Raw genomic sequence first — 15,143 nt, 5'->3', positions numbered from 1 at the left:
GTAGGCAAGGGTCGCTCCCGGGGGGGGGGTGTGGGGGTTGGGGGGGCAAATTTATTTTAGGCCATTTCTGCCCCCCCGGGGGACAGATCGGCCTATTTTTAGGCCGAACTGCCCACGGGGGGGGGGGCAGAACACTCTAGGCGCCAGGGCAATTTTTTTGTTGTGTTTTTTTTTTTGTTGTTTCTTTTTTTAGAGATGGGGAGCGACCCATCAGGCAAGGGTCGCTCCCCTGGGGGGGCAAATTGTATTTAGACCATTTCTGCCCCCCTGGGGGCAGATTGGCCAATTTTAGGTCAATCTGCCCCCTAGGGGGCAGAAACCACTAGGCACCGGGGATTTGTTTTTTGGCGCCAATGTCACGCAGGGGGAGCGACCCCGTAGGCAAGGGTCGCTCCCGGGGGGGGGTGGAGGTTGGGGGGGCAAATTTATTTTAGGCCATTTCTGCCCCCCCGGGGGACAGATCGCCCTATTATTAGGCCGAACTGCCCCCGGGGGGGGGGCAGAACACTCTAGGCGCCAGGGCAATTTTTTTTTTGTGTTTTTTTTTTTTGTTGTTTCTTTTTTTAGAGATGGGGAGCGACCCATCAGGCAAGGGTCGTTCCCCTGGGGGGGCAAATTGTATTTAGACCATTTCTGCCCCCCTGGGGGCAGATTGGCCAATTTTAGGTCAATCTGCCCCCAAGGGGGCAGAAACCACAAGGCACCGGGGATTTGTTTTTTGGCGCCAATGTCACGCAGGGGGAGTGACCCCGTAGGCAAGGGTCGCTCCCGGGGGGGCGGTGGGGGTTGGGGGGGCAAATTTATTTTAGGCCATTTCTGCCCCCCCGGGGGACAGATCGGCCTATTATTAGGCCGAACTGCCCCCCGGGGGGGGCTGAACACTCTAGGCACCAGGGCAATTTTTTTTTTGTGTGTTTTTTTTTTTGTTGTTTCTTTTTTTAGAGATGGGGAGCGACCCATCAGGCAAGGGTCGCTCCCCTGGGGGGGCAAATTGTATTTAGACCATTTCTGCCCCCCTGGGGGCAGATTGGCCAATTTTAGGTCAATCTGCCCCCAAGGGGGCAGAAACCACAAGGCACCGGGGATTTGTTTTTTGGCGCCAATGTCACGCAGGGGGAGCGACCCCGTAGGCAAGGGTCGCTCCCGGGGGGGGGTTTGGGTGTTGGGGGGGCAAATTTATTTTAGGCCATTTCTGCCCCCCCGGGGGACAGATCGGCCTATTTTTAGGCCGAACTGCCCCCGGGGGGGGGCAGAACACTCTAGGCGCCAGGGCAATTTTTTTTTTGTGTTTTTTTTTTTGTTGTTTCTTTTTTTAGAGATGGGGAGCGACCCATCAGGCAAGGGTCGCTCCCCTGGGGGGGCAAATTGTATTTAGACCATTTCTGCCCCCCTGGGGGCAGATTGGCCAATTTTAGGTCAATCTGCCCCCAAGGGGGCAGAAACCACTAGGCACCGGGGATTTGTTTTTTGGCGCCAATGTCACGCAGGGGGAGCGACCCCGTAGGCAAGGGTCGCTCCCGGGGGGGCGGTGGGGGTTGGGGGGGCAAATTTATTTTAGGCCATTTCTGCCCCCCCGGGGGACAGATTGGCCTATTATTAGGCCGAACTGCCCCCCGGGGGGGGGCTGAACACTCTAGGCACCAGGGCAATTTTTTTTTTTGTGTTTTTTTTTTTGTTGTTTCTTTTTTTAGAGATGGGGAGCGACCCATCAGGCAAGGGTCGCTCCCCTGGGGGGGCAAATTGTATTTAGACCATTTCTGCCCCCCTGGGGGCAGATTGGCCAATTTTAGGTCAATCTGCCCCCAAGGGGGCAGAAACCACAAGGCACCGGGGATTTGTTTTTTGGCGCCAATGTCACGCAGGGGGAGCGACCCCGTAGGCAAGGGTCGCTCCCGGGGGGGGGTTTGGGTGTTGGGGGGGCAAATTTATTTTAGGCCATTTCTGCCCCCCCGGGGGACAGATCGGCCTATTTTTAGGCCGAACTGCCCCCGGGGGGGGCAGAACACTCTAGGCGCCAGGGCAATTTTTTTTTTGTGTTTTTTTTTTGTTGTTTCTTTTTTTTAGAGATGGGGAGCGACCCATCAGGCAAGGGTCGCTCCCCTGGGGGGGGCAAATTGTATTTAGACCATTTCTGCCCCCCTGGGGGCAGATTGGCCAATTTTAAGTCAATCTGCCCCCTAGGGGGCAGAAACCACTAGGCACCGGGGATTTGTTTTTTGGCGCCAATGTCACGCAGGGGGAGCGACCCCGTAGGCAAGGGTCGCTCCCGGGGGGGGGGGGGGGGGGGTTGGGGGGGCAAATTTATTTTAGGCCATTTCTGCCCCCCCGGGGGACAGATCAGCCTATTATTAGGCCGAACTGCCCCCGGGAGGGGGCAGAACACTCTAGGCGCCAGGGCAATTATTTTTTGTGTTTTTTTTTTTTTGTTGTTTCTTTTTTTAGATATGGGGAGCGACCCATCAGGCAAGGGTCGCTCCCCTGGGGGGGCAAATTGTATTTAGACCATTTCTGCCCCCCTGGGGGCAGATTGGCCAATTTTAGGTCAATCTGCCCCCAAGGGGGCAGAAACCACTAGGCACCGGGGATTTGTTTTTTAGCGCCAATGTCACGCAGGGGGAGCGACCCCGTAGGCAAGGGTCGCTCCTGGGGGGGGGGTGGGGGTTGGGGGGGCAAATTTATTTTAGGCCATTTCTGCCCCCCCGGGGGACAGATCGGCCTATTATTAGGCCGAACTGCCCCCCGGGGGGGGGCAGAACACTCTAGGCACCAGGGCAATTTTTTTTTTGTGTGTTTTTTTTTTTTGTTGTTTCTTTTTTAGAGATGGGGAGCGACCCATCAGGCAAGGGTCGCTCCCCTGGGGGGGCAAATTGTATTTAGACCATTTCTGCCCCCCTGGGGGCAGATTGGCCAATTTTAGGTCAATCTGCCCCCAAGGGGGCAGAAACCACTAGGCACCGGGGATTTGTTTTTTGGCGCCAATGTCACGCAGGGGAAGCGACCCCGTAGGCAAGGGTCGCTCCCGGAGGGGGATGGGGGTTGGGGGGGCAAATTTATTTTAGGCCATTTCTGCCCCCCCGGGGGACAGATCGGCCTATTATTAGGCCGAACTGCCCCCGGGTGGGGGGGGGGCAGAACACTCTAGGCACCAGGGCAATTTTTTTTTTGTGTGGTTTTTTTTTGTTGTTTCTTTTTTTAGAGATGGGGAGCGACCCATCAGGCAAGGGTCGCTCCCCTCGGGAGGCAAATTGTATTTAGACCATTTCTGCCCCCCTGGGGGCAGATTAGCCAATTTTAGGTCAATCTGCCCCCAAGGGGGCAGAAACCACTAGGCACCGGGGATTTGTTTTTTGGCGCCAATGTCACGCAGGGGGAGCGACCCCGTAGGCAAGGGTCGCTCCCGGGGGGGGGGATGGGGGTTGGGGGGGCAAATTTATTTTAGGCCATTTCTGATCCCCCGGGGGACAGATCGGCCTATTATTAGGCCGAACTGCCCCTGGGGGGGGGGCAGAACACTCTAGGCACCAGGGCAATTTTTTTTTTGTGTTTTTTTTTTTTTGTTGTTTCTTTTTTTAGAGATGGGGAGCTACCCATCAGGCAAGGGTCGCTCCCCTGGGGGGGCAAATTGTATTTAGACCATTTCTGCCCCCCTGGGGGCAGATTGGCAAATTTTAGGTCAATCTGCCCCCAAGGGGGCAGAAACCACTAGGCACCGGGGATTTGTTTTTTGGCGCCAATGTCACGCAGGGGGAGCGACCCCGTAGGCAAGGGTCGCTCCCGGGGGGGTGGTGGGGGTTGGGGGGGCAAATTTATTTTAGGCCATTTCTGCCCCCCCGGGGGACAGATCGGCCTATTATTAGGCCGAACTGCCCCCGGTGGCGGGGGGGCAGAAACCTCTAGGCGCCAGGGGAATTTTTCTTTTTTTTCTTTTTTTTTTTCTTTGTTTTTTTTTTTAGAGATGGGGAGCGACCCATCAGGCAAAAGTCGCTCCCCTGGGGGACAAATTGTATTTAGGCCATTTCTGCCCCCCTTGGGGGCAGATTGGCTGAGTTTAGGTCAACCTGCCCCCAAGGGGGCAGAAACCACTAGGCACCGGGGATTTGTTTTTTGGTGCCAATGTCACGCAGGGGGAGCGACCCCGTAGGCAAGGGTCTCTCCCGGCGGGGGAGGGTGGGGGTTGGGGGGGCAAATTTATTTTAGGGCATTTCTGCCCCCCCCCCCTGGGGCCGGCTGAGCTACAGGCCAAACACCACAGGTAGGCACCTTGCAAAAAACACCTCTGTTTTCTGTGAAAAAATATGTTGTGTCCACGTTGTGTTTTGGGCCATTTCCTTTTGTGGGCGCTAGGCCTACCCACAGAAGTGATGTACCATTTTTATCGAGAGACTTAGGGGAACGCTGGGTGGAAGGAAATTTGTGGCTCCTCTCAGATTCCAGAACTTTCTGTCACCGAAATGAGAGGAAAAAGTGTTTTTTGGGCTAAATTTTGATGTTTGCAAAGGATTCTGGGTAACATAACCTGGTCAGAGCCCCGCAAGTCACCCCATCTTGGATTCCCCTGGGTTTCTAGTTTTCAAAAATGCACTGGTTTGCTAGGTTTCCTCAGGTGTCGGCTGAGCTACAGGCCAAAATCCACAGGTAGGCACTGCTTTTTATAAAAAAATGTGATGTGTCCACGTTGTGTTTTGGGCCCTTTCCTTTCGTGGGCGCTAGTCCTACCCACACAAGTGAGGTATCATTTTTATCGGGAGACTTGGGGGAACCCTGGGTGGAAGGAAATTTGTGGCTCCTCTCAGATTCCAGAACTTTCTGCCACAGAAATGTGAGGAACATGTGTATTTTTAGCCAAATTTTGAGGTTTGCAAAGGATTCTGGGTAACAGAACCTGGTCCGAGCCCCGCAAGTCACCCCTCCTTGGATTCCCCTAGGTCTCTAGTTTTCAGAAATGCACAGGTTTGGTAGGTTTCCATAGGTGCCGGCTGAGCTAGAGGCCAAAATCTACAGGTAGTCACTTTGCTAAAAACAGCTCTGTTTTCTGTGATATGTCCACGTTGTGTTTTGGGGCATATCCTGTCGCGGGCGCTAGGCCTACCCACACAAGTGAGGTATCATTTTTATCGGGAGACGTGGAGGAACGCTGGGTGGAAGGAAATTTGTGGCTCCTCTCAGATTCCAGAACTTTCTGCCACAGAAATGTGAGGAACATGTGTTTTTTTAGCCAAATTTTGAGATTTGCAAAGGATTCTGGGTAACAGAACCTGGTCCGAGCCCCGCAAGTCACCCCTCCTTGGATTCCCCTAGGTATCTAGTTTTCAGAAATGCACAGGTTTGGTAGGTTTCCCTAGGTGGCGGCTGAGCTAGAGGCCAAAATCTACAGGTAGTCACTTTGCTAAAAACAGCTCTGTTTTCTGTGATATGTCCACGTTGTGTTTTGGGGCATATCCTGTCGCGGGCGCTAGGCCTACCCACACAAGTGAGGTATCATTTTTATCGGGAGACGTGGGGGAACGCTGGGTGGAAGGAAATTTGTGGCTCCTCTCAGATTCCAGAACTTTCTGCCACAGAAATGTGAGGAACATGTGTTTTTTTAGCCAAATTTTGAGATTTGCAAAGGATTCTGGGTAACAGAACCTGGTCCAAGCCCCGCAAGTCACCCCTCCTTGGATTCCCCTAGGTCTCTAGTTTTCAGAAATGCACAGGTTTGGTAGGTTTCCCTAGGTGGCGGCTGAGCTAGAGGCCAAAATCTACAGGTAGTCACTTTGCTAAAAACAGCTCTGTTTTCTGTGATATGTCCACGTTGTGTTTTGGGGCATATCCTGTCGCGGGCGCTAGGCCTACCCACACAAGTGAGGTATCATTTTTATCGGGAGACGTGGGGGAACGCTGGGTGGAAGGAAATTTGTGGCTCCTCTCAGATTCCAGAACTTTCTGCCACAGAAATGTGAGGAACATGTGTTTTTTTAGCCAAATTTTGAGGTTTGCAAAGGATTCTGGGTAACAGAACCTGGTCCGAGCCACACAAGTCACCCATCCTTGGATTCCCCTAGGTCTCTAGTTTTCAGAAATGTACAGGTTTGGTAGGTTTCCCTAGGTGCCGGCTGAGCTAGAGGCCCAAATCTACAGGTAGTCACTTTGCTAAAAACAGCTCTGTTTTCTGTGATATGTCCACGTTGTGTTTTGGGGCATATCCTGTCGCGGGCGCTAGGCCTACCCACACAAGTGAGGTATCATTTTTATCGGGAGACATTGGGGAACGCTGGGTGGAAGGAAATTTGTGGCTCCTCTCAGATTCCAGAACTTTCTGCCACAGAAATGTGAGGAACATGTGTTTTTTTAGCCAAATTTTGAGATTTGCAAAGGATTCTGGGTAACAGAACCTGGTCCGAGCCCCGCAAGTCACCCCTCCTTGGATTCCCCTAGGTCTCTAGTTTTCAGAAATGCACAGGTTTGGTAGGTTTCCCTAGGTGGCGGCTGAGCTAGAGGCCAAAATCTACAGGTAGTCACTTTGCTAAAAACAGCTCTGTTTTCTGTGATATGTCCACGTTGTGTTTTGGGGCATATCCTGTCGCGGGCGCTAGGCCTACCCACACAAGTGAGGTATCATTTTTATCGGGAGACGTGGGGGAACGCTGGGTGGAAGGAAATTTGTGGCTCCTCTCAGATTCCAGAACTTTCTGCCACAGAAATGTGAGGAACATGTGTTTTTTTAGCCAAATTTTGAGATTTGCAAAGGATTCTGGGTAACAGAACCTGGTCCGAGCCCCGCAAGTCACCCCTCCTTGGATTCCCCTAGGTCTCTAGTTTTCAGAAATGCACAGGTTTGGTAGGTTTCCCTAGGTGGCGGCTGAGCTAGAGGCCAAAATCTACAGGTAGTCACTTTGCTAAAAACAGCTCTGTTTTCTGTGATATCTCCACGTTGTGTTTTGGGGCATATCCTGTCGCGGGCGCTAGGCCTACCCACACAAGTGAGGTATCATTTTTATCGGGAGACATGGGGGAACGCTGGGTGGAAGGAAATTTGTGGCTCCTCTCAGATTCCAGAACTTTCTGCCACAGAAATGTGAGGAACATGTGTTTTTTTAGCCAAATTTTGAGGTTTGCAAAGGATTCTGGGTAACAGAACCTGGTCCGAGCCCCGCAAGTCACCCCTCCTTGGATTCCCCTAGGTCTCTAGTTTTCAGAAATGCACAGGTTTGGTAGGTTTCCCTAGGTGGCGGCTGAGCTAGAGGCCAAAATCTACAGGTAGTCACTTTGCTAAAAACAGCTCTGTTTTCTGTGATATGTCCACGTTGTGTTTTGGGGCATATCCTGTCGCGGGCGCTAGGCCTACCCACACAAGTGAGGTATCATTTTTATCGGGAGACGTGGGGGAACGCTGGGTGGAAGGAAATTTGTGGCTCCTCTCAGATTCCAGAACTTTCTGCCACAGAAATGTGAGGAACATGTGTTTTTTTAGCCAAATTTTGAGGTTTGCAAAGGATTCTGGGTAACAGAACCTGGTCCGAGCCCCGCAAGTCACCCCTCCTTGGATTCCCCTAGGTCTCTAGTTTTCAGAAATGCACAGGTTTGGTAGGTTTCCCTAGGTGGCGGCTGAGCTAGAGGCCAAAATCTACAGGTAGTCACTTTGCTAAAAACAGCTCTGTTTTCTGTGATATGTCCACGTTGTGTTTTGGGGTATATCCTGTCGCGGGCGCCAGGCCTACCCACACAAGTGAGGTATCATTTTTATCGGGAGACGTGGGGGAACGCTGGGTGGAAGGAAATTTGTGGCTCCTCTCAGATTCCAGAACTTTCTGCCACAGAAATGTGAGGAACATGTGTTTTTTTAGTCAAATTTTGAGGTTTGCAAAGGATTCTGGGTAACAAAACCTGGTCCAAGCCACACAAGTCACCCCTCCTTGGATTCCCCTAGGTCTCTAGTTTTCAGAAATGCACAGGTTTGGTAGGTTTCCCTAGGTGGCGGCTGAGCTAGAGGCCAAAATCTACAGGTAGTCACTTTGCTAAAAACAGCTCTGTTTTCTGTGATGTGTCCACGTTGTGTTTTGGGGCATATCCTGTCGCGGGTGCTAGGCCTACCCACACAAGTGAGGTATCATTTTTATCGGGAGACGTGGGGGAACGCTGGGTGGAAGGAAATTTGTGGCTCCTCTCAGATTCCATAACTTTCTGCCACAGAAATGTGAGGAACATGTGTTTTTTTAGCCAAATTTTGAGGTTTGCAAAGGATTCTGGGTAACAGAACCTGGTCCGAGCCACACAAGTCACCCCTCCTTGGATTCCCCTAGGTCTCTAGTTTTCAGAAATGCACAGGTTTGGTAGGTTTCCCTAGGTGGCGGCTGAGCTAGAGGCCAAAATCTACAGGTAGTCACTTTGCTAAAAACAGCTCTGTTTTCTGTGATGTGTCCATGTTGTGTTTTGGGGCATATCCTGTCGCGGGTGCTAGGCCTACCCACACAAGTGAGGTACCATTTTTATCGGGAGACTTGGGGGAACATAGATTAGCAAAACAAGTACTATTGCCCCTTGTCTTTCTCTACATTTTTTCCTTCCAAATATTGGAGTGTGTGTAAAAAAGACATCTATTTGAGAAATTCCCTGTAATTCACGTGCTACTATGGTCACCCCGGAATTCAGAGATGTGCAAATAACCACTGCTCCTCAACACCTTATCTTGTGCCCTTTTTGGAAATGCAAAGGTTTTCTTGACAGCAATTTTTTACTCCTTATATTTCAGCAAATGAATTGCTGTATACCCGGTATAGAATGAAAACGCACTGCAGGGTGCAGCTCATTTATTGGCTCTGGGTTCCTCGGGTTCTTGATGAACCTACAAGCCCTATATATCCCCGCAACCAGAGGAGTCCAGCAGACGTAACGGTATATTGCTTTCGATAATCTGACATTGCAGGGAAAAGTTACAGAGTAAAACGTAGAGAAAAATTGATGGTTTTTTCACCTCAATTTCAATATTTTTCTTTTTCAGCTGTTATTTTCTGTAGGAAACCCTTGTAGGATCTACACAAATGACCCCTTGCTGAATTCAGAATTTTGTCTACTTTTCAGAAATGTTTAGGTTTCTGGGATCCAGCATTGGTTTCATGACCATTCCTGTCACTGACTGGAAGGAGGCTGAAAGCACAAAAAATTGCACAAATGGGGTATGCCCCAGTAAAATGCCAAAATTGTGTTGAAAAATTGGGTTTTCTGATTCAAGTCTGCCTGTTCCTGAAAGCTGGGAAGCTGCTGAGTTTAGCACCGCAAACCCTTTGTTGATGCCATTTTCAGGGGAAAAACCACAAGCCTTCTTCTGCAGCCACTTTTTCCAATTTTTTTGAAAAAACGAAATTTTCACTGTATTTTGGCCAATTTCTTGGCCTCCTTCAAGGGAACCCACAAAGTCTGGGTACCTCTAGAATCCATAGGATGTTGGAAAAAAAGGACGCAAATTTGGCTTGGTTAGCTTATGTGGACAAAAAGTTATGAGGGCCTAAGCGCGAACTGCCCCAAATAGGCAAAAAAAGGCCCGGCACAGGAGGGGGAAAAGGCCTGGCAGCGAAGGGGTTAAGGCCCTGAGTTATTCGAAAGTGGCGCAGCACGGTTCTGTGCCGCAAATAGCAGCACTTTTGAAATGAAGAGTTGCTCTGTATTTACAGGAATGCGATGCACCCCTGCATTTACCCCCTGTGCCAGCACTGAATTAAGCTGCCTGGCCCAACACAGGTATCTGTGCACCATAGTGCAAGGGGGTCTGCATTGAGGGGATAAACATTCATCCATGCCATTTTGCTTTTTCTATCTTTCACATAGAAAGAGCAAAAAACAAGGTGGAATAAAAGCATTCCTTCTCGTAACGCCACCATTGGGGAGGCATTCGTTTTTGGCTCTGCCACAGTTTCACAATTTCACGTAAACATGGGGCAGCATCAAAAGCAACCGATGTTGTGGTGGAACACCCACAGCAACACCCATTGCATACCTTTCTGCAACAGAAAACTGCATCGGGGTACATATTTACAAGGAGAGGTAAAGCCACAAAAAGTGGCGTTACACCTCCTAGTAAATATAGAGCAGTGGTTAGTGCCAACAGGGTGTCACGAAAAGTGATGCTCCAATGGCCTCTCTGCCTGCTAAAACGGTGTCCAGTGATTGAAAGTTCCAGGAAGGCGCACAGGTCGGACCATAACCATTTCTTGTCTGGGGAGTTTTGTACCAGGAAAGGTTTACTTTCCAGTAGTGTGTGTGTGTGGGGGGGGGTTGTAGCATGGCCAGGTCAAGCTACAGCTGTATAGGATCATGATCGGAAAATGTATTGGGGTGGTGATAGTTTCTATTAAGTGTCCCAGGAGCATAACTGAGCATAAATGTATACTTTATTTTTTCGCTGCGATGGAATATCTTTGTGATCAATGGGAGTAACTAAATTATTGAAAGCATGAATATGTCTTTTGTACTTTCACAAATGTATAATGAATGAAGGGCTAAATATTATGGCCCTCATTCTGACCCTGGCGGATACAATCCGCCAGGGCCAAGGGGCGCGGGAGCACCGCCGACAGGCCGGCGGTGCCCCTAAGGGCATTCTGACCGCGGCGCTAACGCCGCGGTCAGACAGGGAAAACTGGCGGTCTCCCGCCAGTTTCCCGCTGCCCTGGGGAATCCTCCATGGCGGCGCAGCATGCTGCGCCGCCATGGGTATTCCGACCCCCTTCCCGCCGGCCTGGCTCTGGCGGTTCTTACCGCCAGAACCTGGCCGGCGGGAACGGGCGTCTTGGGGCCCCTGGGGGCCCCTGCAGTGCCCATGCCCAAGGCATGGGCACTGCAGGGGCCCCCTAACAGGGCCCAACTAGGCTTTTCAGTGTCTGCGATGCAGACACTGAAAAGCGCGACGGGTGCTGCTGCACCCGTCGCACGCCTTCCACTCCGCCGGCTCGATTCCGAGCCGGCTTCCTTGTGGAAGGCGCTTTCCCGCTGGGCCGGCGGGCGATCTGATTCAGATCGCCCGCCGGCCCAGCGGGAAAGTCAGAATACCCCTCGCGGTCTATTGACCGCGGGGCGGTATTCAGGCGGCTTCCGACGGGCGGGCGGCAACCGCCGCCCGCCTAGGTCGGAATGACCACCTATATCTTTTGTTTAATAACATGTGTTAAGTAGTGCTGTTTTATTATATACCGGAACACATTTAGAGTTTTGAAGAGTTAATGTACTTCTGTAAATCTGTAGTGCTCCCAGCCCACTCCAAACATGTGGTTCCTCCAATCTATGTAGAGTCAGACGTAATGCTGTGTTTACACTGTCAAACTCTCTGAGGCTCTCTTCTGTATGCACATTATGGGGCAGATCGTCTGTCAAGGAGCCACCATTAAACAGTGACAACGGTCTCATTCCATGGAGATCAGACGGACTATAACACAAATATAAAATGGCACCCCATGTGCTGGGAGAAAACTTCTTCCTTGTCAGGCCATTTATTTTTGTATTCAAAACAGATTTCTGCTTTGTGTGTTTACTTTTTTTTGTTACCGAAGTTTGCCAAGATTGCCCTTCAAGTATTGCCTCAGCTTAACAACCCATCAGTGCTCCACAACTTCAACAATCCAGCTGGTCAGGCATAGCTTACTAAATAGGAGGGTGGTCACCTCTGGCAGGTAAGCAGAGGCCATGGGAACTTTTTCCCTAGTGGTTGGGAACGGGTCGGAGCCAAAATTAGATCAAGGGCACTACTGTGTAGGAAGGAACAATACCAAGGAAAATTCGCTGGATGATCATTGAGAGACTGCAGACTGTTTACAAACCTAACAGGTGGGCAGATTAAATCTTCACTGATAAGGTCTCACATGAAGTCACCAATGACTTAATTGATTAGATAATGCCGGACAGAGGGCAATCATTATGTTCAGCACCAAAGACATATTCTTGAATAATGTGACTACAGAGGGTGCCCCTTCATCACAACTATGGTGACATGATAGCCTATAGGGTTTTGTTAATTATGGTCACTTGTCTCAGTAAGGTATGGCAGTTTCCCATAATTAGGGCCCCATGTGCAGGAGCCTCTGCAGTAATTAGGTAGCAATCAATTTTAGCCCTTAAGAAGGTCTGAGGCTCTCATGGCAATGTAACAGGCCGAAACATGTTGGCAGGTAATAAAGATGCATGAGTCATCATGCCCACTGGACATCCCTCTTTTTCTTTTACACTTTCTGGGAATCCATATTAACAAAAGTACATTTCTTCATGTCTAACCTTAAGGTAATTTCAACTTCTGGATTCCTTTGCCAATCTGTGAGAGAACAGGGCTGATTCAAGAGGCCCTCTAACCTTTTGTCCCATTTTCCAGTTTTTGCTGGTGTTTTCCTGACTCTGATGGTGCCTTGGGTACTGCTAACCAGTCCCAGGGCCTGTGCTCTGTGTAAAATCAGTATGCAAATTAGGCTAATTATAATTGCCTAAGTCAAACCTACCTATAAGTCCCTAGTATATGGTAGGGCATGGAGGTTTACGGACCCCAGCATAGGTAGTGCCCCCATAGGTGCACTGCCAAGGTGCCCAGTGTCATTGTAAAGGCAGGCCCGCCTTGCTGGCTGCTTTTAAATTAAAGTTACATGAAAATTCGACTTTGGAATTAAAAGTAGTTCCAAAGTCTTAAACTACCTTATTTTTACATATAAGTCACCCCTAAGGTGTGCCTATGTGCCCCTAGGACTGGGTGCCATGTAACCATAAACGGGGACCTTATAAGCCCTGGTGAGGTAAAACAGCCAACTTCGTTTTTCCCTCATTGTAGTGAATGGCCTCCATAGGCTACAATAAGGAGACTTTACTTTAATTTTAAAAGTCCCCTTTAGTAACAGATACCAGCCGTTTGGTATCAAATTAATTGTTATAATAAATCCCACAACTTCCAGTTGTGGGATTTAATATAACTTGTTCAGGTAAAGAGTTTTAAACTTTACCTAAAAAGATGTCAACTTCAGCCCTGCAGTGTTTTTTGCTGCTGTGCTCTGATTGGCCAGCCTCTGGCAGCCTGGCCAGGCTGCTTTGATGAGGTGTGAAGTGGCCTGGCTCCACGCAAAGAGATGTGCCTGGGGGAGGAGGTCTACCCTCAGCAGACAGTGAAGCAGGAAGGGGGGGGGGCTGCCAAATTGGTCTTCAACAGCAGTGAAGTACATTTGGAGCAATCCAGCAACACCCTCACATCCTGCAAACCCAGGCAATTAAGTGCCCCCTTGACTAGATTAGGAGAGGGCAGAAGAGGGGTGTGTTTAGGATTTTTAGCCACACGAGTGGGTGGGCTCAGCCAGATATAACCTCCAAAAATCACTTTCAGCCATGGTGGATTTTTTAGGAATGTTGCTCCATGGGATTGACTTTTGCCACAGTTCCCAGGGAGTGGTCATCACAGGGGGAAGGACCCTGCACCTGATTGGAGAACCAGGACCACCCTGTTTTTCACCCACGAGCAGGGATAAAACTGGCAGACTTGCCCCCACAACTCAGACCCCCATCAGATTCCAACAAGGAAGAACTACAGGAGAAGAAGGACTGCCCTGCTGGACCCTGCACTCTGAAGTACTGCACCAGTTGCACACTTGAGCTTCACCACGAGAAGGACTTTGCCTGGCTTCAACTGGTTCAAGGAGGGACTCCCTGTTTGCTACAGGTGAAAACGTGCTAACCAGAGTCCCCTGAACCAACTCCTGAAGAAACCAACCATCTGACCACTGTCCAGTGGCCAAAAAGGAGTTTGTGCCAGGTGCATTCTGGGAGTTGTATTCCACACCCCCAAGGAGCATCTCAGAGTTTCTGGAACCTTGGGGTGAGCTATGGACCCCAAAAGAACCTTAAAAGAACATCTGGAAGAAGATCCAGGCATTTGGAGAACTTTTGGAAAAAAGCTCCATAGAGGGACCGACCCCCCGCGGCAACCCTAGCCGGCTTGCCTCAACCGCGACCCGGCCTGACTTGCAGGTTCGTCCTGGTGAAGAAAATCTCCAAAAAAGAGACCAAGTTCGAACGTAGGAAGTTGACCGGGACCTCCCAGCCAGCGTATCCAAGGAGGGCTCCAAGTACGTCAGATCAAGATCCAGGTTTGCCCTGGTCGAAGGATTTTCACCTTGAAAAAAACAACTAAGTCCGAAGGTAAAAATCTCCACTGAGGGCTCCCATGACTCGTATCCGAGGAAGAGTTCCAGGAGGTCGGATTGGATTGGCAGGTTCGTCCCGCTGAAGAAAATCTTCAGAAAAACAACTAAGTCCTAAGGTAAACTTTTGACCGAGGACTCCCGTGGGTTGTAGCCGAGCCGGGCTCCATCGCGGTCGGCCATAAACTTTGACTTTGGCCCGGTCGAGGTGCGACCAGATGACCAGATTGGCGCTTTTTGTTTCTAGGCACTAGAAAGCAATAATTATTTAAAAAGTCATATCTCCTGTTCCCCTTATCCGATTTTATTAGTTTTGTGTAATTTTAAAGCTAAAAATATTTCCTATTTGTATAAATTGATTTTGGATTTTTAAACTGTTGCCTGTGTTTTATTTAATTACTGTTTTGTGATATTAGAATGCTTTACACTCTGTCTCCTAAGTTAAGCCTTGTCGCTCGTTGACAAGCTACCAAGGGTTGAGCTGGATTTAATTTACTGAGACCTAACTGGATCTAAGTGGAGGTTAGTGGCCTATTGCTAAGTGTAGGTACTTACCTGTCCTTACCAATAACCCATTTTTCAACACAATCCAATATAACTTTATTAAGAAATCCATCCTGAAGGAGGTTGAGTCCCTCCAGCCATTATCATCATACCAGGACGGGGTAAGGTTACCTAAGATGAAGCATTCCACAATAGAGTGGGTGAGGTTTTCTTATCCGGAAATGCTGGTTGCAGCGGGAACTAACTAGCCCGCTGTTCATGTAGGTTGTCCCACCCATTGTGAAAAACTATTCACTGATCACATCACTTTATTAACAAGAATAACGTGATGCAGGGTGTGTGAACTTCAGAGTCTGGGTTTCTATTCTTTCTGTGTAGCGTTTTCCACCACACTTGATCCATTTCCCTTTGCACCTTGAAAGTGAAGTTACTCTAGGAAGTAGCTGGAGCAAATCTCTGAGCATTTCAATGGTGAAGAGAGGTCAGATCAAAATGTTTAAA

The sequence above is a fragment of the Pleurodeles waltl genome, chromosome 10 (genome assembly GCF_031143425.1).
Source record: "Pleurodeles waltl isolate 20211129_DDA chromosome 10, aPleWal1.hap1.20221129, whole genome shotgun sequence".
NCBI lineage: Eukaryota > Metazoa > Chordata > Amphibia > Caudata > Salamandridae > Pleurodeles > Pleurodeles waltl.
Note: the sequence above shows the minus strand (reverse complement) of the source record.